Here is a 27,183-nt window from a genome sequence, read left to right as displayed (position 1 = left end):
CAAGATGGCGGCTGTTTAATGGAGTTTTAGGTTCCAAAATCATACATTGTGATTTCTTACGGGGACTGACTGGATCTATGGAAACTTGGTATTTTTTTTCGGCTTTCAGTCACAGAAAAAGCTTTGATTATTCTAAATCATGGCAATGATTTAGAATAATCAACGCTTTTTCTGTGACTGAAAGCCGAAAAAAATACCAAAATCATACAATATGTGTGTATCTGGTATGGGGTAGATGTACGGAATCCAAAAGTGGCAACCAGAATACCCAAGATGGTGGTCGGGAATCCAAGATGGCAACTGTTTAAAGGAGTTTCATTCTCTGAAACCATGAAATATGGTATGGGGAAGAAGTATGTCGATAAGAATTTTTAAGATTTCTGACTCACTCCGCACGAGAAAGGCGCTAACACCGCTAGGTGGATTAATTATAGTTTTCAAGTTTATCCTAGGATGGGTTTCAGCAAGGGTCCATTAAAGAATTATCGAAAAATCTGTGGAAGTTTTTTTTAAGTAATGCATGCAGAAATTTGTAAAGAAATCTGTGGAGGATGATCTGAAGACATTTCTGAAGAAATTACACTAGTTCAACAATATCCCTAAATTTTCAAAAAATAAGAAAAAATCAATTTAATTCTTTTTCTTAATATATATTTGACATATTGGATGTTTGCGAGTTATACTTAAAAGTTCAGCTCGATTACAGCATTGGTTACGGAAAACGAGACGTATGAAGGGTGCAACTTTACTTAAAAATAGAGGAAATCAATTTGAAATCGTCAGCATTGTATGTCGAAAGTCGAAAAAAATTCCGCTCTATAGTAGTTTTTTTTTCATCACGTTTTTGAAGTCAGGCCATGATTCTTTACTAAAATGATCATCTATTTACGGTGTTCAAACACGCTGTAAACTAGTGTAATTTTAGGAAACTAATGAAATTCATACACAACCTTTTGACAGACAAATCCCAAACTAGAAACAATGGACAAATGTTACAAAACAAAATCGTAAATCTTCATGCATTCAAATGAACTCAACATACTGTATGCGTGATAAAACTTCTCCAACGGTTCTTTGATTACACCAACTTTTGCTCGTATCAAATGAAAAATATGAACCTATAACATCAAAGGTGCCAACAATAAGTCGAAAGATATATTCTACCACGAAGAGTTGCAGCAACGCGCCAGAGCGATATGATGAACCCAGAGATGAAATGTGAAACTTTTGTCTTCCTTCTTTCATCCCATCTTATCTTGCCGCCTTTCAGTCGACAGCAACAGCAGCAGCGGAGCAACTTTCTTCTCAATTCTCATCCTCACACACAGAAGCTAAAAGGGTGCGATAAACATCCTTTCAGGGGGGAAATAAAGGATCTCGCCGGCTTCGCGCGAGCTGCTTTTCTTCGCACTCGTGTACGTCCTTTCCTTCAGCGTCCCACCGAACCCATCCGGATCCGGTATTTCGTTTCAAGAGGGTAAGCAATTTTCTGACAGTTATGAGCTGGAAAACGTATAAAAAGGATTTTTTATCTCCTTTACCACCGGCAGAAGCAATAGACGCTCTCTAGTAGTTCCATGAGCTCAACTACTCGGTCGCGTCACACTATTCCTGCTCTACCCATGACGACGACAACGATGGCGACGGCGACCTAGGAAGCATGAGGTTGGGTACGGATGAACACTATTCCGGAATTTGTTTCCCTTCCGGGTTCGTAATCTTCGACCTCGCCCACACCTCGTCGCTCGTGTGCGTCCCGGTGCCAAGTTCTGCGCGTGCAAAGAAATGTATCATATGTCATTGTTTGCCCTCTTGGATTGTGTTTTTAACCTTTCGGCATCAGCATCAGCATCGCAGCTCCGTTCGTCGTGTTGGCTGGAGGGGTCATATGTGTGGTTCCGCGTCGAGTTGGCACTTTTTGTACCAAACACACTTAGCTGCGAGTTGAGTCGATCGTTTCCCGTGAGTGGAAGCAAACGACGACGGAGCCGGAAATGAGATATAGTTTTTCGTTTCAATTATTTTATTTTTCCAGCCTTGCTTCTCCACGGCTCCCAGCCATCGCCGCCAGCCGGAAGAAGGATGCCAAACGGTTGCTCTTTCTCTCGTCGGCACATCACAATTCCACTCTGGGTTTTTGTGTCATTGGGATGGCTGTAGTTTGTATGGAGAGGTATATTTCCTGGATAGTGCCTACAAAGTTGCGAATGGAAACTGGGCCGACACGGAAAAGAAACCTGGAAATGAGCTTCTTCCGGATCCGGGTATTTGAGATGATGCTTCTAACAAACGGTTGAAGGTAGTTGCTTCGGGCTGTTCGAGAAATGGATTTTTAGGGACGTGGAATTTTATGCACTAGATGTTAGGTGCGGTAACTAGCAGTTCTGCTGGTGCAGGGTTTGCTGAGCTGGGTCTCTGTCAGAGTGCCAATGCGAATCTGTGGGTAATGCCTACAGGACCGTGATGGCCAAGACAACAGGTGTAATGGCTCCTACAGAGCAGTCTCCAGAGATGTTGAAGGGGATTATAGGGGGACTCTTTCCGCGTTACAACTAGGTTGGGACTGGGGCTAACGATGAGGAACTTTGCAATAGCTACGCTCGTGGGATGTTCAGATCCAGGCAGAAATACCTGGACGAGGGAATCTTCCCAGTGGTCTGGAAGCGGCCGACCTAAAAGCGGAGAAACCACAATAAGATCCGTCGACATATAGACCAATATGCTCGATCGACACGGCAGGATTCTTCTTCTTTATGGCTCGACGTTTGCATTGGAACTAGACCTGCCTCTTTTCAACTAAGTATTCCGGGAGCACTTCCACAGTTATTAATTGAAGGACTTTCTGTGCTTACCATTGCATGAATTTGTATATTGTGAGGCAAGCACAATGATATGCCCAGGGAGTCGAGAAAATTTTCCCGACTGGAACGGTAATCGAATCCGCGTCTCCGGATTGATGATCCATAGCCTTAACCACTAGGCTAACTGGTGACCTCGCACGGCAGAATGTATAGCGAATAAGTGCTCGCGAGAAGATCATCCTGGTAGAGTTGCTGTCGTGAAGTCGGTCTACTGGGTTACATCCGAGTCCACGGATGGAAAGGGGCCGGAAAGAGGATGGGAAGCACCAGGGAAGGTGGAGGCCCCATGTCGGCAAGTCCTTCTCTGTGCTAGCTGAAAACCCGAGCAGAAGGGCATACCTTACAAATAACATGCGAAGAGCAACATGTGCTCTAATACCTAAAATTGTCATTGCTGCGTTATTGTACGAAATGTTATGAGAACATCACAATAACAGTTAGAGGTATTTGAGCAGAGTTTGGTATTGATGTATTATTTGTTAGTATAGCAGTGAAAATAACCGAAGAACAAGATTTGCTATTACATCATGAAGCAATCGAACATATGAAACATTTAATAACAAGAAATGTTATTAGTTTGTTATTCAAAAACTTTGGAATAACAAATACAGCAATTGAAATTTAAGGTATGCATTCATTATTGAAATAACAAGACTTGTTATTTTCTAGGTGTTATTTATACAAAATTTTGGTATTCGTTTTTGTTATTTTGCCTCTTATTACCACCTAATGAAGGGCATATCAAGGTATGGAAGTATTTACGATAAATACCTTGATATGTTATTCACTTGTTATTTTCTTCTGTTCGGGAAGGCCTGGATTTTCAGGAGGTTGCAGGAGTTGCACGCAATATCAGTCCTTGATACACTAAAACCTTGATACAGAACCAATATTGTGCATGAGAATATGTAATATTAACGGGCGGGGAACTATTGCAGTGGCGGTCAGGAGGGGGTGTTTATAGGGGAGAGCAAAGGAAGGTTGCAGGGGTGTTTCAGGGGGTCTGTTGGCGTGCGACCAACTAGGAATAAGATTGCCCAAGTTTTTAATGAAGAGTGTATTAAAAACTTTCTGAAAATTAATACAGAGAATTAAGGCTATGTTTCTTGTAGTGATTTCAGCTTAAACTTACGTTTAGCACTCTTACTCCTTATGTTCTTCAACTATTCACCTTAATTACCGTGAGATTTCTCACCTGCAAAAAGATCTCAATTGAAACCGTACTGCGAAACAAATCAAACAAATTCTAATTGGATTTACCGTCTCTTTCTCGCTACTGAACTTTCTCCACGTACTACACAATATGCGACGATATTTCCTCCGATTTCACCTATCAATTGCCATATTAATTCAAGTGTTATATAAGGAATTCAATTAGGCTTACCGCTTATTCTTAATCGATTTTAGAATACACGTATACTATCGAGGGCAAATCGTAGTTCAAGGTTATACCTGAGTAATGAATTCAATAGTTTAAGCAACGATATCCATTGGTAAATATTCTTATCTTACCCTAATAGATTTCAAATCAACTAAATTCTCCAATTCAAACAATTCAATAATATCTATAATTAGGCAAAGCAATATTTAACCGAATCTTCTTTGAAGCAAATTTGTTGCATGTGCACATCACTTTGCAATATCATTTATCACCAGCATCTGTTGTAAACAACCCACACGCGAATGGCAGATCGTCTCGTCCGAGAGTCCGGTGCATGCTCGACCGTCCTATTGTCAATCCTTTTAAAGCGGCGCGCCGACCGAGGGGTCGTAACAGGGTCTGAGGGGGTTTTTGAAAGCATTGCAGATAGTTTCAGCGGATTTTCGACGGGTTTTGGTGGCGTAACAGATACATTTTCGGAGGTTTTCGAAGATTTCACGCGCGTTACATGGGGTCCGAGTGGGTCTTATGGGAGATTTGGAGACATTTCAGGAAGTCTCATAGCTTTTTAGGCTGGTTTCAGAGCCGTTGCGGAGGCGTTTGGGTGTTTCGAAAAATCTCAGGTGCGTTACATAGGGTCCGAGGGAATTTAAGGGGGAATTTTGGAGGCATTTCAGGAAGTTTTAGAGCATTTTCAGCGGGATTCAGAGGCGTTACGGAAGCGTTACGGAGGAGTTTTCGAGGGTTTTGGAGCCTCTCAGATGCGTTACGTGGCGTCCGAGGGGGTTTAAGGGGGATCTTAGAAGCATTTCAGGAGGTTTAAGAGGATTCTTAGAGACTCCATCACAATCTTGAGACGCCCCTGAAATACCATTTGAATTAAAGGTGATTTAAATGTTCTTTGAAATCTCCTGATGCGACCCTGACCTCCGTAATCCTATTGAAACGCATTAGCGGAGCCAGTATTTTCTTTTTTCTCACTCACTCTCCTAAACATACACGAGAAAGAGCGGAATAAAAGAGGAGGCAAGCTGCCCGCTCTTCTATCTTTCTCTTTCTCGTGTATGTTTAGCAGAGTGAGTAAGAAAAAAGAAAATGCTGGCTCCGCCAGTGTTGAAACGCCCTTGAAATCATCATTATCAAATTGAAATGCCGCTGAAACCCTTTCGGTCGTGTTTAATAAGGTCCATAAAACCTCTGCTACGCACTGGAAACCCCCTTGAAACGCCTCTGAAATGCTATAAAACGCCTCTAAAACCTCAAAGAACGCCCTTTAAATGTTCCTGAAACACCCTGAAACTATCTTTAATGACTCTGAAATTACTTAGAAACCACTTGCAATACCCTTTAAAGGCTCCTGAATTGCCCTTTAAGCCCCTTAATACTACAGAAGTGCCCCTGAATTCCTCGTAATCCTATTGAAGCGCCAACACATCTTGACAGAACGCCCTTAAAAGGCTCCTCAAATCCCCTGCAACAACCCTGAAACGTCACTGAAACCCCTTGGAACCCCCTTTTTTGGGCTCTCTGGGAACTTTCTGGAAACTTTGCACCATTTCATTGCAGAAACGAAGAATTAACCACCTGATTGTAATAGGAAAATCATCTCATAACTATTTAGTACTTCACCTGTTGTGTCCTGTTCTTTCTCAATTTTTTTTAAGGCGAAACTGGAAGCTTTTCCTCATTTTTTTGGTTTTTGATTTTTTATAAAATAACGAAGCAATATTTTCAAAATCGGTTTTCGTGCACATGTGTATGGATCAAGGTATCTCCTGAATTTTTTCCAGGTCGAAAATGTTTTTCGTTTTTGCAGAAACCATTTTTTTGTGAAATTTTGTTTAAAAATGGTTTCTGCAAAAACGAAAAACATTTCCGACCTGGAAAAAAATCAGGAGATACCTTGACCCATTACTCTACATGAGCACGAAAACCGATTTTGAAAATATTGCTTCGTTATTTTATAAAGAATCAAAAACCAAAAAGTGAGGAAATGAATCTAGTTTCGCCTTAAAGAAAAACATCCATCACTCCAGAAATTTTTGGGAAAATATTCGATACATTTTTTTTTCAGAAGTTCTTGGAGCGATTCCTTGGAGCTTTTTTTGTAAAACTTTAGAAACTCTTCTGAGAATTTCCTCCAAATGGGGTATGTGTGTCATCAGTTATTTCACGCTCCCATATTCATCCTATTCGAAAACAAACGATTAGGGCCCCGTTCTTTTTGTTTTCATGGATGCTCACTTCTAACCAACAAAACAAAAATAAGAAACAAAACAAACAGCGCTTCAATCCTTTGATTTTCGTAGGATTTTTTTTTATCTGTATTAACGAGATTTCGTAGGATGAAAATGGGAGCCACATACTTAATAAGCGAACCAATACCCTTTTCATTTAGCAAATTCTTTACAGAATGTTGGATAAATTCCTCCAGAATGTCCTCCAAAGTTTCCATTACATATACTGGGGGAATTCTAAAAAAAAATCCTTCAGATATACTTTCGCAAAAGTTTCCAGGATTACCTCCAGATTTTTTTCCAACAACCAACCTTTAGAAAATCTTTTTTTAAAGAAATTATTTAACAATTTCCTTCAGTAATTCCTCTAGATATTTCTACAGAAGGATTCTACTAGAAAACCTCAGAAATTTATCTAGTAATTATATAAAAAAATATATCAGAAATTCAAAAATTGTCTACAAATTCTTCCATGGATTTATTGAAAAAATGCTCCAAGTATTAATCAAGACATTCTTCAAAAAGTTTCCTTAAGAAATTATTCCGGGATTCCTTAAAAACTCTACAGATTTCTTTGAAAAATCCTTCATCAATTCCTTTGAGAGTTCTTCAAGAGATTCTTACACAAGTTCCTCAATTTTTGAGGGTTGCCTCAAAAAATCTTCTTTGAATTTCTTCGAAAATGCTCCATAAAATCCTCCACGGAATCTTGCCCCTTTGTTTTTTTTTTTCAAATTACTGCTGGACAGACTTAAGACATTTATATACAAATTCTTCAGAAATTTCTTTTTTCATAAACGTTTTTAATGAAAATTGGATTCCTTAAAAAATCTACAAATTTCTTCAGAATTTTCTTTTTTCACAAACATTTTACTGGAAAATTGGATTCCTTCAAAAAACATTCTCGAAGAATCATTTCAGAAATTTTGACATGGATTCCTATAGTAATTCTTCTAGAGAACCGTCTTGAAATTTCCACAAATAAGTTTTCCAGAGATAACTTCAGAAATTTCTACAGGAGCGAATTTCAGAAAATTTCCAGCGACTTTTTCAGAAACTAGTTAGTAGGTTTCTTTAGAAATTTCTTAGGATTCCGTGCAGATATTCTTCCAGGTATTTCGTGCAGAAATTCTTCTAGAAAATTTTTCGCAGATTTCTTCTGATTGATTTCTAAAACTTCTTCTGGTTGGAATACTTCTCCAGAGATTCCTTTAAAACCTTCCAGAGTATCGTTCAAAAATTCGTCAAAAAGCTATTAAGCGATTATTTTAGAAAATCTTTCCACGTTTTTTTCAGAAACTATTCCTGATTTTTTCAAATTTCTCTAGAACTTCTTCCCTAAATTTACAAAATCTGCTGTAGTGTTCAAAAACATTATTTCAAAGAGTTCCTTCCGGGAAATCTTCCAAGTATTTACAAATAAAACATTCTTTAGAAATTCAGAAAGGTCCCTTATGAAAATCTTCCAAGGATTTCTTTAGAATGTTTCAGTGTTCCATCTAAAATTGCTCTATATATTTATTCAAGGGTTCTATTAGCGGATGTTCCTTGAAATCCTTCCAAAATTGCTCCATTAATTCCTTCGAATGAACTTAGATCCTATAAAAAAAAATCTTCCACGCAATCCTTCAAAAAATGCTCCTTAATGTTCCTCATGAAATCTTCTATTTTTTTCAGGAAATTTTTTGAAAAATTCCTTCGCAGATTCTTTAATGATTTCTTTTAGTGAGTTGAGCAAGATTTTTTTCCGTAGATTCCTGCCAAAATTTAGAATATTTCAGGAATTTCACTGGTTTGTATTCCCCATATTTCTCACAAGTAAATCGTGTATTTTCTGCAAGGATAGCTGATAGATGAATTTCTCTTCGAATTCTTCCAGGAATTGCTTCAGAAAATCAGCCTAGATTTTTGAGGACAATTTTCTAAAAAAATCAAGACATTTCCTAAGAATTAAACAATTTGTTTTCTAGGTATTCCTCCAGTTTTTGATAACACTAAAATAAGTGATAACATTTATAATGTTATCACTCGTATAGTGCTCCCAGGTGTCTGTAAGAGTAAATCGAGGGCTGACCCGTTCAAGCATTAGTTACAACACAGTAACAAATAAGTAACGAGGGCGACTTCCATTTCCTAACTTTGAAACTCTGGAAAATCTAAAACAACCACGAAGACTCAGGTTGGTTAGTAAAATAAGTTTCTTCAAAATAAAGAGGCTAACCCATAGCTTTTTATCAATATGATATCTGTTATCTGCACACTGCATTTCTTGGTCTTGCTCCTTTCAGACCAAAATCAACAGGTCCACTCCGCTCTTGATTCTTTTTCGTTCGCTGTTACCGACTGTTGCTGCTGATGTCCTAATGTGCTTTCTTTTCTTTGTAACAAGAATAAAATGGTACATTTATCAACCCCGTCCACCAAGAGTTCCGTCAACCCATAGATAAGAGATACTTTTCGGAATACAACACTTTCGCTACTCGAGCAACAGGTAGTAACAACATAGTTAATTGTTTCATGTTTTTAAGAACAAAGCCCGGATTAGAAATGAAAATAGAATACCTTCGAATGTACTATAGACATTATTGAATATCTGAACTTTCGACAGAAATAGAACTTTATTACATCGATCTACTCGGAAAACTCGGTTCTTCGCGTCTGCTAGCTTGGCGAGTGAGTGTCAGCATAGAAGATGGTCAGTCCAGTTAGGTAGTATATCTTCATCCCGGTCAATCTAGTAGCACCAGACGGAACACTGCCCAGACACCGGAACGCCAAACATGAAAAGAACAACTTGAAGGATCGGACGTATTAAGGATGGAAGCTCTCTCATGTGTACCATCATCGCACCGCCGCATCGCTGTATGAAATGGAAAGACCTTCTTCTCCTTCGATATCCGTGAGGGAAGGAAGGTGATTTGAAAAGTAGAAGGCGAACAGTGTTTTGTGCTTTCGCTTGTCAGTCTCTTGATGGTTGGTTGGTGGGTTGATTCTCTGGTGGTGTGGTTCGATGCCACACCGCACTTGGTACCATTTGCTTTTGGTTTTGTTCTCCTAATTTGGCCATTTCCATGCTTTCTGGCAAGGGGAGTTGATGTGGTTGTTTTGGACTCCGTTTTCGCAAATTGAGACAGAATGGAAACGACTTGAGTCTCCTGCCAAGATAACATTCCACAGTTATATTGCCTCCGTTGGAAAGGAAAAGTGGCTGCGTGTAAAGCTACTCGGAAAAGTCTTTGTCAATTGCTTCATTAGATGATGCCATTTTCTACGGCGAAAGTGTTTATATGGAGTAATTTCTTCAAGCCGTTCATACAAAAGATTAAGACAAACTCTCCAAGTAAAAAGCTCTGTTGTATCTGGTTTGATTCCTATGTAATGGGTTCATTTGCCTTTCATCGGACAGCGACGTCCGACGGTCACATAATGCTCACTAATAATGATTGCTTGTCTCTGATTTTAGCACTTTTTCCATGTCCCACTCTCAGCTACAAGCGCAATCCATTGTCTTGTCGGAATGTGTTTTCTCAACGCTGCTGCCAACGACGCCGAGCCAAGCACATCCGCCCGCTGCCTAGCTACAAGCCAGCCATAGAGCGATAGTTCAGAACCAGCTGTCGCCGGATTATGATTTATGTAGGCTACTAGTGTCTGGTCACCCTCCCTTTTCTCACCAATTGTCTACGAACGGCCCAATCTCCTCGTTTGCAATTTCACTTTTTCGGAGTGCTTTTTTGATCATGAGCGTCTTTATATGACAGTCGGTAGGGGTTCAGAAGCCCTCCAATTAATAAGTGCTCAAAGAAAATTAATTTCAAGAGAGAAACAAACACAAGTAGATCCAGAAAGAAGAAAATACAAGAAAGAAAAACAAGAAGAAGACAGAAAAAAAGAAAACCATGAGATAGAGAAGGATAAGAAGTAGATCAGACTGAAGATAGAAAATATAAGATAAGGGACAAAAGTTAGTGGATTGGATATTGAGTTCTACTATACTATACTATACTATACTATACTATACTATACTATACTATACTATACTATACTATACTATACTATACTAAAAAATTAAAACATAAAAGATCTCAGAAGTTTCAGTAGTAACACCTCTCCTATGTACCCCTAGACACCTCTGTTTGTTTTTCACTAGGATACTGACTGGAAAGTATCTAGCAATCGGTTAGCTCATGCATTTTCCGTCGTCGTCGTCGTCGTTGGTCGGTTGGCCCTGGCTTGTCCCACTCTAGACGCGCATTCTTGGTTCCGACGATGGTGATCCAAAAATTTCAGACTAAATTCCGGCGTCGTCGCTCGGCCCGGCAGCAGAGACGTAGCTCCATGGCTGCAGCAGACGCACGTAGAGCTTGGAAAAATTTGCGGAAATCGTGTCTGCAGCGGATGCTGCTGGTCGGTCGGGTAGCCGTCGCTGTGAACCAGCAGTGCTGATGGCGATAACCGCAGGCAACCTTTCTCGGCTGCTACTGATGCTGCAGCTGCGATAGTTGTCCCATCCGGCGGTGCTAGGACAGAAAGGGAACGAAAACAGTTCATTGTACTTGATTCGAGAAGTTGATGGTGGTGCCTTGAGGCTGGGGAGGATTAATGTTCTACAAAGGGGGCTAAAACGATCGCTATCCGGTTGTGGCAGGTCGCTCCATTTTCGGAGAGCATTATCACTGAGGGATGACAATTTCTTTCTAGTAGATGTTAAAGGATTTAATTCTATGTCTTGTAATGAACAGGTAATTGTGAATGCCTTTTTCTATTTAAAGTCTTGACTACGACGTTATTGGACGAAACATGCATGTTAGCAGTGCTGTCATTGTAAAACCAGATTTTAGAATTTCAGCGTCCACACATTGGTAAGCCCCATGACTTCACTATCGCGCCTAATAATTAATTATTCTGGGAAACCCCACCATGCATTACTATTTCACGAAGTTCACGAAACGACAGAGAGTTCTCCTAGGCTTAGAAAACTTGTGGATTCCTTAATAAGTAGGAATTTTATAATAAACTCATAGAATAATTCCATATAAAACTCATGGAGTAAATCTATCAGGGGAATTCAAGAAGAATAAGCAGGAATTGCATAACGAATTCCTTGAGAAATTCAGGAAGGCCTCCCAACAAGAATTCCAGGAGGATTCCCAGGATGAGCTCCTGCATAAAACATAGGAAAAACTCCCATACGAATCAGTGAAGGAGTTCCTGAGAAAGAATCCAGGAAAAAAATCCTAGTCGAATCGCACAAAGAATTTCTGGAAAAAATCCAGAAAAACTCCTGGAGGAATGTTGAATGGAATTCCTGTAGGAATCGTGAAAGGAGATTCTGGATGAAGCTAGGAACGAATCATAGAAGGAATTCCTGGAGAAACTCTAAAAAAGAACTGATACAGAGATTCCAGAAGAAACTACTGGAGAATCACAGAAAGAGCTCCTGCAGGAATATGAGAAGATGGAATCCTCAAAAGGAGGAATCCTCAGAAGTTGAAACTCCTTGAGTAATCCACGAAAGAACTTCTCAAGGAACTCCAGATGGAACTCCATGAAAGAATCTAATGAAGAACACTTAAAAGAATTTCTGATCGAGTTTCAATGAATTCTCAAAATGATTGACTCTTAAAGAAACTCCCTCAAAAATCCTAAAAGGGGTTGATTTTTGAAGGAATACCAGGTTTCCGCTAGGATTTTATTCTGAGATTTCCTTAATAACACCTCCTTAAATTCTCTCGACTCGATTTTCAGAATACAATTTATTTGTTAAACAAGAAGGTATGAAAATGCATCTATGCAAATGTATGAATAATTTAATTTCAAATGCAAATATCCACTTATTGATAGCATTGCTGGCTTGATTATTGTGCTTCATGGCGATTACCGGAGTCAAAACAGCTTCGTTCTCTAACCTTTCAGAACGCGTGCCTGTTCGATCCTTATGGCTAGTTTCCACTTGATAAGTACTGTGTAAAAGGATAGGACAAGTAATGCTCACGTAAAACTTTTGCAATCAAAATTACTTAGGCGTTCGCAGTTGATAAGTAATTCATAGCTGGAAAGATTTGCCAACAGATGGCACTGTCATGCGATGCTGTCAGTCATGTTGTTGATTTTCCGTACGGAATAATATGTCGATGTATTATTCCGTGAGTAAAAGGGACATTTCTCTTTCTTTGTGTTTCTTCTTTCGCGCCTGCGCGTTCACAGTGTGCATTAGTATTTAGCCGCGTCTCTCTATAATTTGTGCTCCGTCGTCCCTCAGCATGGCTGCATCTGAACACGAGATTGAATTTCTTGAGGTTGAATAATTTGCCGTTACGTAGTTTAAAATTTATAAGGACACCCCAAAACTGAATTGTATATAAATAGTTCGACTATTGAAATAGCATTTGAGTTTAGCTGATGAGGAGACAATGATTCTAAAAACTGTTGCATCATAATCATTTCATTTCGTTTGTTGAATAAAATGTTCTATGGTGCACTAGAACCATGAGAAGTAAAGACTGTATTCGATGAAATTTGGACACAGAAAATAATGTATAGCTTTTGATTGCGTTCACAAAATCAAATATTTTTTTGATCAGGAATAATATATAATGTGTAGCTAATACCATAACAATGACAACAAATTCAGTTTGGTATTGGCGCAGATATTGGTAATATCATAAAATAAGATTTTAGAAAAAATTTTCATCCATTTTAAAAATTGTAAAGGCTATAATTTTGATGTAACTCGTCAAGACGTCTGAAAATTTGACCCGAAGTTCTTAACAGAGTATCAATAAACTGGTAAAAAAAATCTTAAAATCGGTTCAATACGTTTTTCTAGTATTCAAAACTTAAATCGCTTCAAGGCATACTTTAGGTACATTTTAACCATTTTATTCCGTGTGTACTACTTTGTTTGTAAGGGCCCATATAGCCGAGGCGGTAAACGCACGGGTATTCAGCATGACCATGCTGAGGGTGACGGGTTCGATTCCCGGTCGGTCCAGGATCTTTTCGTAAAGGAAATTTCCTTGACTTCCTTGGGCATAGAGTATCTTCGTGCCTGCCACATGATATACACATGCAAAATGGTCATTGGCAGAGGAAGCTCTCAGTTAAAAACTGTGGAAGTGCTCATTGAACACTAAGCTGAGAAGCAGGCTTTGTCCCAGTGAGAGGACGTTACGCCAAGAAGAGAGAGAGAGACTACTTTGTTTGTACAACTGTCATGACTGTTCCAATTTTTATTAGCATTTAAAACTGTAAAACCATTATAAAAACTGTTCTTGGCCAAATTGCTTGAAAACTTTTCAAGTTATAACTGTGTGAATGTCACGATACAAAAAAAAACATTTTTGCTTATTGTGACTTTGTACCACATACGGCTATAACTTTATTACGGCTAGATCAAATTGAATGAAATTTTTACACAATATTTCTACATGTATACTTTACATACAGAACAGTTTTGATTGAAATCGGTTCAGTATTTTTGAATCTAGAGCTATAACGGTGAAGAAGTGATATTTTTTAAAACGTTCGTTTGCTCAAACTTCTCAAATGGCAAAATTCTTGTTTCAACGATATCTCCACCAATATTCAACCGATTTTGATGAAATTTGTATAGTATTAGCTTTAGGTAATACACTATTCCCGTTAAAAAAAATAGTCATTTACCATTTTATTATGAAATCTTTCTGAGTTCCAGGAATTCGTTCCGAGATCCCTACGAGAATTGCTCTGGGATTCCCTCAGAATTTCTGCTTGGGATTTCTCCAGAAATTCCACCCTAGATCTCTCTCGAAATTAATTCAGGATTGCTCCAGGAGTTCTTTCTGGGATACCTAAGGGAGTTCCCTCAGATATTATTCCAGCAATTTGTTTAGGATTTGTTCAGAACTTCCAGGAGTTCTCTCCAGGATTACTCCTGTAACTCCATACGGGATTCCTTCAGAGATTCCTTCATGGAATTCTCTAGAAATTCCTTCCGAGATTCCTCCAGAAGATTCCTATGAAATTATTCTAGAAGTTCTTTCAGGGATTCTTTCACGAGTTTTTTTTATGATTTCTCCAGAACCTTTTGGAATGTCTTCAGATTTTTATCTGGGAAGAAACTATTGAAAGAATCTCTGAAATCGCTCGTGTAGATATTCCCTGCAAAACTTCTGGAGATATTCCTTAAGAAGCTGTTGGAGGAATTTTATAAGGAACTCAAGAGCAAGTCTTGGAGTACTTCCATAAAGAATAAAAAAAAACTTCTGGAGTATTTCCATGAGCAAAATTTAAGAAACTTCCAGAATGAATTCCAGAATATGTAATCTGCAAGGAATCCCAGTAGAAGTTCTTGGAGGAATCCCGGAAGGATATCCTGGATAAATTATTGGACAAATCTTAGAAGGAACTCCTGGAAGAACCTTGACTTAGTTTCCAGGAGTCTGGAAAGGAAATTTACTCCTAGAGGAAACCTAGAAGGAGTTCCTGGAGGAATCCCGGAAGAAGCTAGAGGAATTACAAAAGGAATTCTTTGAGGATTCACATGAGAAACGTCCAGAGAAAACCTAGATGAATCTCAAAAAGTTGTATCTTAGAAAGAAATCCTGGAAGAATCACTGAAAGAACTCCAGGACGAGTCTAAGAATGAATTCCTATAGAAATCCTAGAAGAAACTCCTGAAATGATCCGGGAAGGAATTCCTGCGGCAATCTCCGAATAAATATCTGAGTGAACTCCGGATAAAAAATACTTAAGAAATCCCGGATGAAATTATAGTAGAATAGTTCGAAAAAACTCCTGGTAGAATCTTAGGAAACACCTCTGGAGAAAACTCTGAAGGAAGTCCTAGAAGATCCCAAAATTAAAAAAAAAAACAAAATAAATAAATCCTGAATTAGAAGGAACTCACGGAGGGATTTTTTGTAGAACTTCTAATGAAAATCTCAGAGACATTTTATAAGAATCCCCTGCGAACTTCTGGTGGATTTTTCGGTGGAACATCTGGAAGAATTTCAAGAGGACTTTCTGTGAAACTCCAAAGAAAAACCTTCGTACGGAATGCCAAAAGATTCATCACAAAGAATCTTTCGTGGATCTTCATTAAATTCCCCGTGAAGCTTTGTCCTACCTCGTATTTCATCTAAAACTCCACAAGGTAACCGTCAGAGTCCCAGCCGCATTCCTCCCACCGTAGTCCGAACTCCAATATTGCAGAATTTATAATTAGTATCCAACCATAGTTCTCGCTGTAATACCATTAAAGTTTTTTTTAATTTCTTTTCATTTGTGAATTTTAACTTAGGCTAATTCTTCACACACCCATTAAAAGTTCCCTCAGAATCCCAGCGTCTCTCATCAGCATTTCCCTTGGAACTCCGTTGCACGGTGTCAAAATTTCTATTATTATCGAACTGCCATGTACCTCGGATCTTTCTTCACAGAAAGTCAGCATTTTGGCTATACTTTATAATTGGAAAGTTTTAAAATATTACATCGGGGAAATTTTGTTTTATCTAAGTTTTTGGCTATTTTCCATACTAAAATTAATTAAATACTGATTTTAACCAAAAAACGTCCCATACAAAATGTATGGGAAAATTTTCACCGATAAAATATTTTCTCGTCTTCCGATTATGAATATATAGCCCAAATACTAACAATTTCCGAAGAAAAATCCGAGGTACATGAAAGTTCGATAATAATCGAGATTTTGACACCGTGGCGTTGAAATCTCACTATCTGGATTTTCCCCATACGCGCGCAAAAATTAAATTTAAATTTCAATCACACTTCCTGAGGAAACGAACAAAATTGGCATTAGAAGGGAAAGGACAGCCTAATGGTAGTTGGCTAGAAGATCCGGGAAGCAGTGGCACTTTAAAGATAATCAGTACGTTTTCGGTTATTCTTAAACACCTTTTCTATTTATTTATTTATTTATTGTTTCTCTTCATCTGATCTACTTGGATCTTAATGAAGTGTGGCTGGGAAAAGCCCTAATCAGGCGTAAAAACCCGCATCTTTGAAGTAATACATGACAAAAAATTACAATTAATTACATATAAGGACTGTTCATTTTATAAAGAGGACAACTTTGCAAGGCTATAAAAAGAATACGCGTAGTTCAAATTTGAGCAGCCTTGGTTGGTTGTTCAGTACATTATATTAGCAGATAATAACTATAATTAAATTGGGTTAAAATTGTTGGACTTCATAGAAATGTGGCAAAGTGTTAGGAGAGGTCAATTTTTCGATCCCCAAAAACTAAAGATAAACACAAAATTACTGTAAAACATCGGTGTATCGTTTTTAATTTCATAAAAGTGTTTGCCATACTGCAGCAGTATGAGTGATACATATTCTGGCAAAATATAGACCTAATCGGAATATTAGTTGTTGAGATATTAAAGTTACAAGTTGGTCTCGATTTTCAGAACAAAATTTATTTGTTAAACAAAAAATATGAGAATATTAAATTTTGAATGTTTTCAATGGATCTAGCCGAAAGTACTAATAATGCAATTTCAAATGCAGAAAACCGCTTCTTGATAGCATTGTTGGCTTGGTTACTGTGCTTCATGGCAGTTACCGGAGGAAAAACAGCTTCGTTCTTTGAAGGTTCTTCTAAATAACGATGTAACCCATTGCAAATACAACATAACAATGATGTCGAAAATAAAACTTTACATGTAGTTATTTTCAAATAAGGTATATAATCACATAGGATCAAGCCTTGCTGAAAATAAATAATAATAAGCTTCTCTAGAATCGAAAACTTGCATTTATGGGGCAAAAAATATGAAATTTTTCACTATGGCCATAATTAAGGATTAAATTTATGATGAAGAATGTACTTTAAAGCATATTTTTCTTCGGTATAATTTAGAATGCGATTCTCTTCTATACTGGACAAATTTTGAACTGAATCCGTAGTGTTATTGCATCACTGGACTTAAATAAGTATGTTTTATCAATTTCATTGATAACAAGGCAACTTACTATATCAAGCTGTATAATGCTTGGTGCATTATTATTGACCAACTATTACGTTCTACCTTTAGTAGAATAGTATTAGATTCCAACATATTGAAAAGTTCATAAAAATTTAAAAGTTATGTATGTGGAAAGTTATGTAGAATTTTGAGAAATTGGTTCTTACTGAGTTTTAACGAAAACCGCTCCAGTTCCATCACTAAGGACAATTTGTATAATGTTATATTTTTCCAACACTGTAGAATAGCTATGGGAATTTATGCAAAAAACCGATAATGATTTTATTGAAAAATAAAAAAGATATCACACAAATAAGGTGTCCTCTTTATAAAATGAACAGTCCTTACGACACAACTTATCTAACTAATGCTAACATTATAAAAGAACAAAAAATCTAACGAAACACATCAATGAAAGTCAAACTGTTCAAATACATTGTTAAAATTTAAAATCATAAACCTAATGGGATCATGTTGTCCGTATCGACTATTACGTGGATCCAAATGTAGGAAATTGCGGCGCCGTAGTGGTCGTTCTGGAACATATATACGGAGCTCTGACAGTAAAGAAGGAGCATCAATCTCACCGTTCAAAAGTTTCCCAATGAAATTGGATTGCATTGACGACCTCCTACTCGCTAAAGTTTCCAACCCTAACAGCATACACCGGTGCTCATACGGCGGAAGATGAACAGCGTCACGCCAGGGAAGACTCCGAAGCGCTAATCGCACAAACTTTCGCTGAACAGCCTCAAAACGGTCGATCCAATTCTGACTATATGGGCACCAAACTACTACTGCTGATTCCAGAATGGAGCGAACTAAAGCGCAGTATAGCGATTTAAGGCATAAAGGATCACGAAAGCCATCAGCAATCTTAAACATAAAGCCCAGCTGTTTATTTGCTCTAGAAAGCACATCATCGTAGTGAGGCCTGAAAGTCATCTCCGTATCCAGAATCACTCCAAGATCCTTAATTTCATTTCTACGTTCCAGCGTTTCACCTGATAAGGAGTAGTCATGAAGAATTGGATTCCTTTTTCTGCAAAACGTTATAGCAATGCATTTTCCCACGCAGAGTTCTAAACCATTACGCCTGCTCCAGCATTCAAAAGAGCTTAACGCTGCCTGTAATGCCACACAGTCTTCAATGCAGGTGATCACGATGAAAATCTTCACGTCGTCCGCATAGAAAATGCGTTCGCCACGGGGCAGTACATACGCTACGTCGTTGATAAACAGCGAAAATAAAAGCGGTCCGAGATTGCTTCCCTGTGGTACTCCAGAGGGAATGGTAATAGAATCCGAATGATTCCAGCCGATACGCACTTTCATAGACCGACCAGACAGATACGAGTTAAACCATCGGACAAAACCATCTGACATTCCAAGTTTTCTGAGCTTATTGAGCAGCATGCAATGGTTCACTCGATCAAACGCTGATTTGAAATCCGTATATATCACGTCCACTTGTTTTCCAGCATCCATTGAACGAATACAGAGTGAAGTGAATTCGACGAGATTAGTAGCCACTGATCGTTTCGGGAAAAAGCCATGTTGAGCCGTGGAAATGTAGTTCTTGCAAGATTCGAAAAGCATGTTTTTCACGATAATCTCAAATACTTTCGAGCATGCAGTTAAAGATGTTATCCCTCTATAATTGGCTATATTCCGCTTGTCGCCCTTCTTGAAAACAGGAGAAAGGAAGGAAGTCTTCCAACTGGTCGGAAAGGTTCCTTGCTGTAGTGAGCGGTTGAACAGCTTCATCAGCGGCGTTAAAAAAGCAGCGGAACACCTTTTCAATAAAGATGACGGGATGCCATCAGGTCCGGGCGATGTAGAGTATTTCAGCTTTCGGATAGCCCCGATAACGTGTCCGTCATTAACATCAAATACACCGAAATCGATTACGTCCGATGGAGTATCACGAATTGCTTCAGCGACAAGTGCAGGTGTAACATCGACACTCGAGAAGGCAGCCTTGAAGTGTTGCGCAAAGAGGTTACATTTCTCAGCAGCAGTCTCCACAGAAGAATCCCCATAGTGCATTACAGTCGGTAGTCCATCTTCCTTGCGCTTAGACTTCACAAAGGACCAAAAACGTTTCGGATGTAGTCGGAGATTCCTCTGAACGCGGTCAACATATCGAGCGTATGAAAGACGATTGTAGCTAGTGTACTTGTTACTGGCAACCACGAAGCAACGTTTCAGCTGTGTAGAACGGTTACGCCTATATTTCCGAAGTGCTGACCTTCTTCGCCGCTTCAACTTACGAAGATATCGGTTTGTCCAGGGTGGCTTCAACGGAGGACGCTGAAGTGGAACACACCGCTCAATAATCCGACGAACTTCATTGCTGAATAATTCCACCATGTCATCCAGGTCACGTTCCGAGTCCAAAAAGCGCCAATCAATAGATAAGAGGTCGTTGGTGAGCATTTCATAATCAGCACGACGGAAATCGAAAGACGCACCGTCAGAAACTTGCTCGTACTCAACCGGTAGAGACATCGCAACATCAATTTCTATCGCTGGGTGCGCGGTATCGGTTACAACGAGCGATTCGACAGCTTCGGAAAGGAGACAGACTGGCAGCGCCGTGTCGTTTACCAGGACCAAATCAAGAATACCACCGCTTGCCAGCGATAGAAATTGAAGTCCAAATCGTAAACAACAAGGTCACGAAACGCCACACGAACAACGAACAATTTATCTAGCAACCGCCGTATGCAGTGCCCTTTTCTTCACATCCTTCTTACAGCATCGTTTCGTAAAAATGCTGGCGGTTAAACAAATGTCAAAATTACTTACGGAAAAAGGAGGAATTTTACTTGAGCGCTCTACTTGGAAACTGGGAAACTTACCATTAATTATCAACAATGTTAACACTTTAAGACAAATAATAGTCACTTCTTTAAAATGTTTTGTGGCCTTATGAAATCAACTTAATGACTTTGAGATTGCAAGTGACCTCAACTTGGGTCATACAAATAAAATACCATACATTTGGTAGGTAGTAAATATTACTTGTGGAGCAGTTAGCTTGAATAAAAATGCGTTTACTGCACTTCAACATAGAAACATATACTACAAACAAAGCATTTGGTAAACAGAATAGTCAGTAAAGTATTGACCATAATTTTTCAGTTGTTAGCCCCAAAAGTTACTACTGGTGATGTAGTGACGTGTAGATACCGATGAAAAATCTACGAAAACCTGGAAATCACGAATTTCGTAAAAAACGCCCAGCACCGGTTATCCTGGCTATTCCGATGGGTACTGAAAATCTTAAGAAACCAAAGATCTGAAGAATTATTTCAAGGATTGGGAATGTTTTTATAGTTTGTAATAGGAATTTTCGTGGAGATTAAGCCGATATTTGTTCCAAAATTCCTATGATTTCTCTCAAGTTTATACCAAAGAATCTTCTTTGAATTCCATCCGAGATTCCTCCTTGAATTTAAACCGCAAATCGTCCATTATATTCTTTACCTGCATTTTTTTTTCTGGATTTCTCTAGGAGTTTGCAAAGTTCTTTCGGAGATTTTTCGGTGTTACTTCCGGGATTTCTTTGAGAGCTCTTCTCAAGATTTCTGCAGGAGTTTTCATGGGGTCTCTTCAGCAGTACTTTTCGGGATTCCTTTCAAAGGTTTTCCCCATATGCTTCCAGAGTTTTTCTCTAAATTCTTTCCGGAGTTTCGTCCAAAATATAGCTAAAAGCTCCTTAAATAATTTCTCCTATGGTTCAACAGTTCTCAGTAACTTTGGACAAAAGACTGAATTGGAATTCTCATTTAAACAATGTTTTAACCAAGGGTACCAATGCCCTTTGGGTTTGCAGCAAAGCCTTAGGAAAAACCTTGGGTCTTAGACCTAACATGATTCACTGGATCTATGCTGCAATAGTCCGGCCTAAGATTACTTATGCTTCACTTGTTTGGTGGCCCAAAACAAATGAGATAACCTGTCAAAAGAAGCTAAGTAAGTTACAAAGACTTGCATGTATATCTATGACAGGAGCAATGAAAAGCACTCCATCAGTTGCTTTGGATGCCCTTCTTAATTTACTGCCATTGCATCAATTTGTTAAACTACAAGCGGCAAAAAGTGCCCTGCAGTTTATACGTTACAATAAAGTCCTAGACGGGGATCTTGCTGGACATTTGAGGATCATCAAAGACTTCAAATTAAACATGGACATAAAAACAGTAGAAGATTGGATGATAACGAAGACCAACTATGATGTTCCCTTCAAAGTGGTGAAACTATGTCGCTATGTTTGGGATGCTGGTGGGCCAAGTTTACGTCCAGGTTCTATTGTATTTTATACTGATGGGTCCAAGATGGGAGAAAATACTGGAGCTGGTGTTTTTGGCCCCGGTATCAGTAAGGCTATACCAATGGGATGCAGTCCCACTGTATTTCAAGCGGAAGTTCAAGCCATTCTAGAGTGTGCCAACATTTGTCTGAAAAGAAATTATAGATTTGCCAAGATCTGTATTTTTTCGGACAGTCAGGCGGCTCTAAATGCGCTAAAAGCTTTCACGTGTCAATCAAAGCTAGTGTGGGAATGCATTATTTCTCTGAAGCAATTGGCCAGTAGGAACGAGGTAACTTTATACTGGGTGCCCGGTCATTGTGGAATTCAGGGAAATGAAAACGCCGACAATTTAGCTAGACAGGGTGCGGCATCAAGCTTTGTAGGCCCTGAACCTTTCTGTGGAGTTCCTGAGTGTGCTTTTCGGATGAAACTAAAAACTTGGGAAATGTCCACGGTAGAATCTAATTGGAATGCCACGGATACATCCAAGCAAGCAAAAAGGTTCATAAAACCCAGTGCAGAAAAAGCCAGGTCCATACTGAATCTAAACAAAAGAGATCTCAGGGTAATTACTGGTCTGATGACTGGCCACTGCCCGAGTAAATATCATCTAAGTAAGATTGGAAAAATCCAATCCTCCGAGTGTCGTTTCTGTCAAACGGAAAACGAAACTGCCGAGCATTTACTCTGCAACTGCGGAGTGCTGTACCATCACAGATTGGCGATATTTGGTAAAGGGTTTCTAGAGCCCTTGGAAATTTGGAGAAGTAATCCCAACAGGGTAATAAACTTTATAAAACGAGTTGTGCCTAGTTGGGATCAGGTGTTACATCAACCATTGTCCATCACAGCTCAATTGTGACAGGATACTTGACTAGCACCAAATTAAATATGGGTCATACCACAATATTCCTAAATAATGGACGCAGTGGTTAAAAGGCTCTACAGATGAGGGAAAAAAAACAGTTCTCAACAATTTCTCCTGGGCATCATGCGAGATTTCTGCAGAAGTCCTTCCATCAACTTCTCGAAGGGAGTTTTCTAGGATTTCCGAAATTTCGCGCAAATCTTCTCACGAGATGTCTCTTTGAGGTTTTCAGATATCCTCCTAGAATAAGTTTAATATTTCAACCTGGGAATACTTCCACACTTCTTTTCCTAGATGTCCACTTTCGAAATTATTCCGAAATTTTTCTAGATTTCTGCAATAGGTCTTCCCGGAATTTCTCGCAAGATTTTACCTGAATTTTCTCCGAGAATTATTATCCCAAAAGATACTCCGAGTAAAATTTCTACAAAACCCTCTACAAGAAATCCGGAAACAACTATTAGATAAAAACCCAAAGTCCGGCAAGGATACCGAGAAGAACTGTGGGTGTAACCCCGGGAAAATCATTTACTGCATCATCACTGCAAGAATTCCTGTAAAAATACTGAGAAGAATCACGAAAAGAATAAGAAATATCAACAAAATTCCTGCACAAATCTCAAAACTGATATCCAATGGACAACGGACAATGAACAACGGAATTAAATTTTGGGAGAAAGTCCAGTTTAATTCTAAAACATTCTGCAAGACCGCTCTGCAACACCGGAAGGAATGTACAAGAAAAAGTACTTGGAGAGACTCCGAGAGAAATCTCAAGTGAAACTTCAGGATGAATCCACAAGAAACTGTATCCTGGGAGGAACTCTTGTAAAAATTTCCGAAAATTTCTCGAGGAAATTATAGAAAGATCTGCGGTATACTAGGGAGAACCTATGGAGAAAATTTGTGGAAAACTCCTGTAATAAACTTTTGCGCGAATACCACAAATTGTAAAATAAAATAATACTTTACTTTTTTTCAGATGACCTAGAAGATTCGTCAAGATTTCGGAAAGCATAGCGCATCCCGAGCAGGAGAAAATAGCTGTAGAATACCAAACTCGGGTGGAAGCTCAGGTAAAATATTATCTCCTGGGCGCCCATTAAAAACACCACCCCCGGCGAAGACTGGCGCTCGAGCCTAGTTATTTAGCACTGTAGTTGGAGGAAATGCCAATGCAGAACCCGTAGCTTCCGGGAAGGTAAGCCCAGCTCCCTGGGTTAGTGGGTTGGTGTCAGGCCCTGCGAGCCAGCCGTAAAAAAGACTAGCACCGGAAAATCAACAAGAGAAGAATGCGAACCGATACCAATGGCGACGAAAAGGGACTTGCGATTGGAAGGTCGGTACGTGGAACTGCAGATCTCTCAACTTCATCGGGAGCACCCGCATACTCGCCGATATACTGAAGGACCGCGGGTTCGGAATCGTAGCGCTGCAGGAGGTGTGTTGGACAGGATCTATGGTGCGAACGTTTAGAGGTAATCATACCATCTACCAGAGTTGCGGCAACACACGTGAGCTGGGAACAGCTTTTATAGTGATGGGCGACATGCAGAGGCGCGTGATCGGTTGGTGGCCGATCGACGAAAGAATGTGCAGGTTGAGGATCAAGGGCCGATTCTTCAACATTAGCATAATAAACGTGCACAGCCCTCACTCCGGAAGCACTGATGATGACAAAGACGCATTTTACGCGCAGCTCGAACGCGAGTACGACCGCTGCCCAAACCACGACGTCAAGATCATCATAGGGGATCTAAACGCTCAGGTAGGCCAGGAGGAGGAATTCAGACCGACGATTGGAAAGTTCAGCGCCCACCAGCTGACGAACGAAAATGGCCTACGCCTCATCGATTTCGCCGCCTCCAAGAACATGGCCATTCGTAGCACCTTCTTCCAGCACAGCCTCCCGTATCGTTACACCTGGAGATCACCACAACAAACGGAATCGCAAATCGACCACGTTCTGATTGATGGACGGCACTTCTCCGACATTATCGACGTCAGGACCTATCGTGGCGCTAATATCGACTCCGATCACTACCTGGTGATGGTTAAACTGCGCCCAAAACTCTCCGTTATTAACAATGTACAGTACCGGCGGCCGCCCCGGTACGATCTAGAGCGACTGAAGCAACCGGATGTCGCCACCGCATACGCGCAGAATCTCGAGGCAGCGTTGCCGGACGAGGGTGTGCTCGATGTGGCCCCTCTAGAGGACTGCTGGAGTACAGTGAAAGCAGCCATCAACAACGCAGCCGAGAGCACTATCGGGTACGTAGAACGGAGTCGACGAAACGATTGGTTCGACGAGGAGTGCAGAGCGGGTCTGGAGGAGAAGGATGCAGCGCGGGCGGTAATGCTGCAGCATGGAACCCGACAGAATGTGGAGCGATACAGACAGAAGCGGAAGCAGCAGACCCGTCTCTTCCGGGAGAAAAAGTGCCGCCTGGAAGAAGCGGAGTGCGAGGAAATGGAACTGCTGTGCCGTTCACAGGAAACACGCAAGTTCTACCAGAAGCTCAACGCATCCCGCAAAGGCTACGTGCCGCAAGCCGAAATATGCAGGGATAAGGAAGGGAGCCTCCTGACGGACAAACGTGAGGTGATCGAAAGGTGGAAGCAGCACTTTGACGAGCACCTGAATGGCGAAGAGAATGTAGGCACGGAGGACCAAGGCAGCGGAGGAAATGACTATGTTGGTGCAGCAGAGGACGGGAACGAACCAACTCCCACGCTGAGGGAAGTTAAGGATGCCATCCACCAGCTCAAAAATAACAAAGCGGCTGGTAAGGACGGTATCGCAGCAGAACTCATCAAGATGGGCCCGGAAAAGTTGGCCACCTGTCTGCACCAGTTAGTAGTCAGGATCTGGGAGACCGAACAGCTACCGGAGGAGTGGAAGGAAGGGATAATCTGTCCCATCCACAAGAAAGGCGACAAGTTAATGTGTGAGAACTTTCGAGCGATCACCGTTTTGAATGCCGCCTACAAAGTGCTATCCCAGATCATCTTCCGTCGTCTTTCACCTAAAGTAAATGAGTTCGTGGGAAGTTACCAAGCCGGTTTCATCGACGGCCGGTCGACAACGGATCAGATCTTCACCGTACGGCAAATCCTCCAGAAATGCCGTGAATACCAGGTCCCAACGCACCACCTGTTCATCGACTTCAAAGCGGCATACGACAGTATCGACCGCACAGAGCTATGGAAAATTATGGACGAGAACAGCTTTCCCGGGAAGCTGACTAGACTGATAAGAGCAACGATGGACGGTGTGCAGAACAGCGTAAGGATTTCGGGTGAGCTATCCAGTTCATTTGAATCTCGACGGGGACTACGACAAGGTGATGGACTTTCCTGCCTACTCTTCAACATCGCCCTGGAAGGTGTTATGCGACGAGCCGGGCTCAACAGCCGGGGTACGATCTTCACAAAATCCAGCCAATTTGTCTGTTTTGCGGATGACATGGATATTATTGCCAGAACATTTGGAACGGTGGCAGAACAGTACACCCGCCTGAAACGTGAAGCAGCAAAGGTCGGACTGGTGGTGAATGCGGCTAAGACAAAGTACATGCTGGTAGGTGGGACTGAGCGAGACAGGACAAGCCCTGGCAGCAATGTTACGATAGACGGGGATACTTTCGAGGTGGTAGAAGAATTCGTCTACCTCGGTTCCTTGCTAACGGCTGACAATAACGTGAGCCGTGAAATACGAAGGCGCATCATCAGTGGAAGTCGTGCCTACTATGGGCTCCAGAAGAAACTGCGGTCAAAAAAGATTCACCCCCGCACCAAATGTACCATGTACAAGACGTTAATAAGACCGGTGGTTCTCTACGGGCACGAGACATGGACGATGCTCGAGGAGGACCTGCAAGCACTCGGAGTTTTCGAGCGACGGGTGCTAAGGACGATCTTCGGCGGTGTGCAGGAGAACGGTGTGTGGCGGAGATGGATGAACCACGAGCTCGCTGCACTTTACGGCGAACACAGTATCCAGAAAGTGGCCAAAGCTGGAAGGATACGGTGGGCAGGGCATGTTGCAAGAATGCCGGACAACAACCCTGCAAAGTTGGTGTTTGCTAACCATCCGGTTGGTACAAGAAGGCGTGGAGCGCAGAGAGCACGATGGGCGGACCAGGTGGAGCGTGATCTGGCGAGTGTTGGGCGTGACCGACGTTGGAGAGCTGCAGCTGCAAATCGAGTATTATGGCGGCAAATTGTTGATTCAGTATTATCATGAATTTGATGTGAACTAAATAAATGAAATGAATACCAAACTCAGGTATGCAAAATCTAATACCTACAACCCGAATGAAGAAGCCCTGCATAAGAGGTAAAATACCTCAAATAATAACTGGTATGTATTCTATGTATACCACGTGGATAATGACATCAGGTATTGCAATACCTAAATAGAAATCGGCAATGTTTCCATACTAAGTTATTTTCAAAACCAGACTACCCGATAAATACCTTGTCGAGGTATGATACCTGACTTATTTATCCTGCAGCTGCAGTTATGTGTCAGTTATT

General features: G+C 40.4%; 2 protein-coding genes across 8 annotated transcripts in view; both read left to right on the top strand.

The window, feature by feature from the left end:
* LOC115262131 (CUGBP Elav-like family member 2) overlaps positions 1-27,183 on the top strand; it is a 1,100,715-nt gene that overhangs the window by 448,749 nt on the left and 624,783 nt on the right. The window lies entirely within an intron of this gene.
* The window catches only part of LOC134287425 (uncharacterized), a 429,578-nt gene continuing 427,390 nt past the window's right edge, over positions 24,996-27,183 (top strand). The window contains exon 1 of the mRNA XM_062849233.1: positions 24,996-25,083. The gene's annotated coding sequence lies outside the window, so the exon portion shown is untranslated. The remainder of the gene's footprint in view (positions 25,084-27,183) is intronic.

The sequence above is a fragment of the Aedes albopictus genome, chromosome 2 (assembly GCF_035046485.1).
Source record: "Aedes albopictus strain Foshan chromosome 2, AalbF5, whole genome shotgun sequence".
NCBI lineage: Eukaryota > Metazoa > Arthropoda > Insecta > Diptera > Culicidae > Aedes > Aedes albopictus.
Note: the sequence above shows the minus strand (reverse complement) of the source record. Positions and strands in the feature narration are given on the sequence as shown.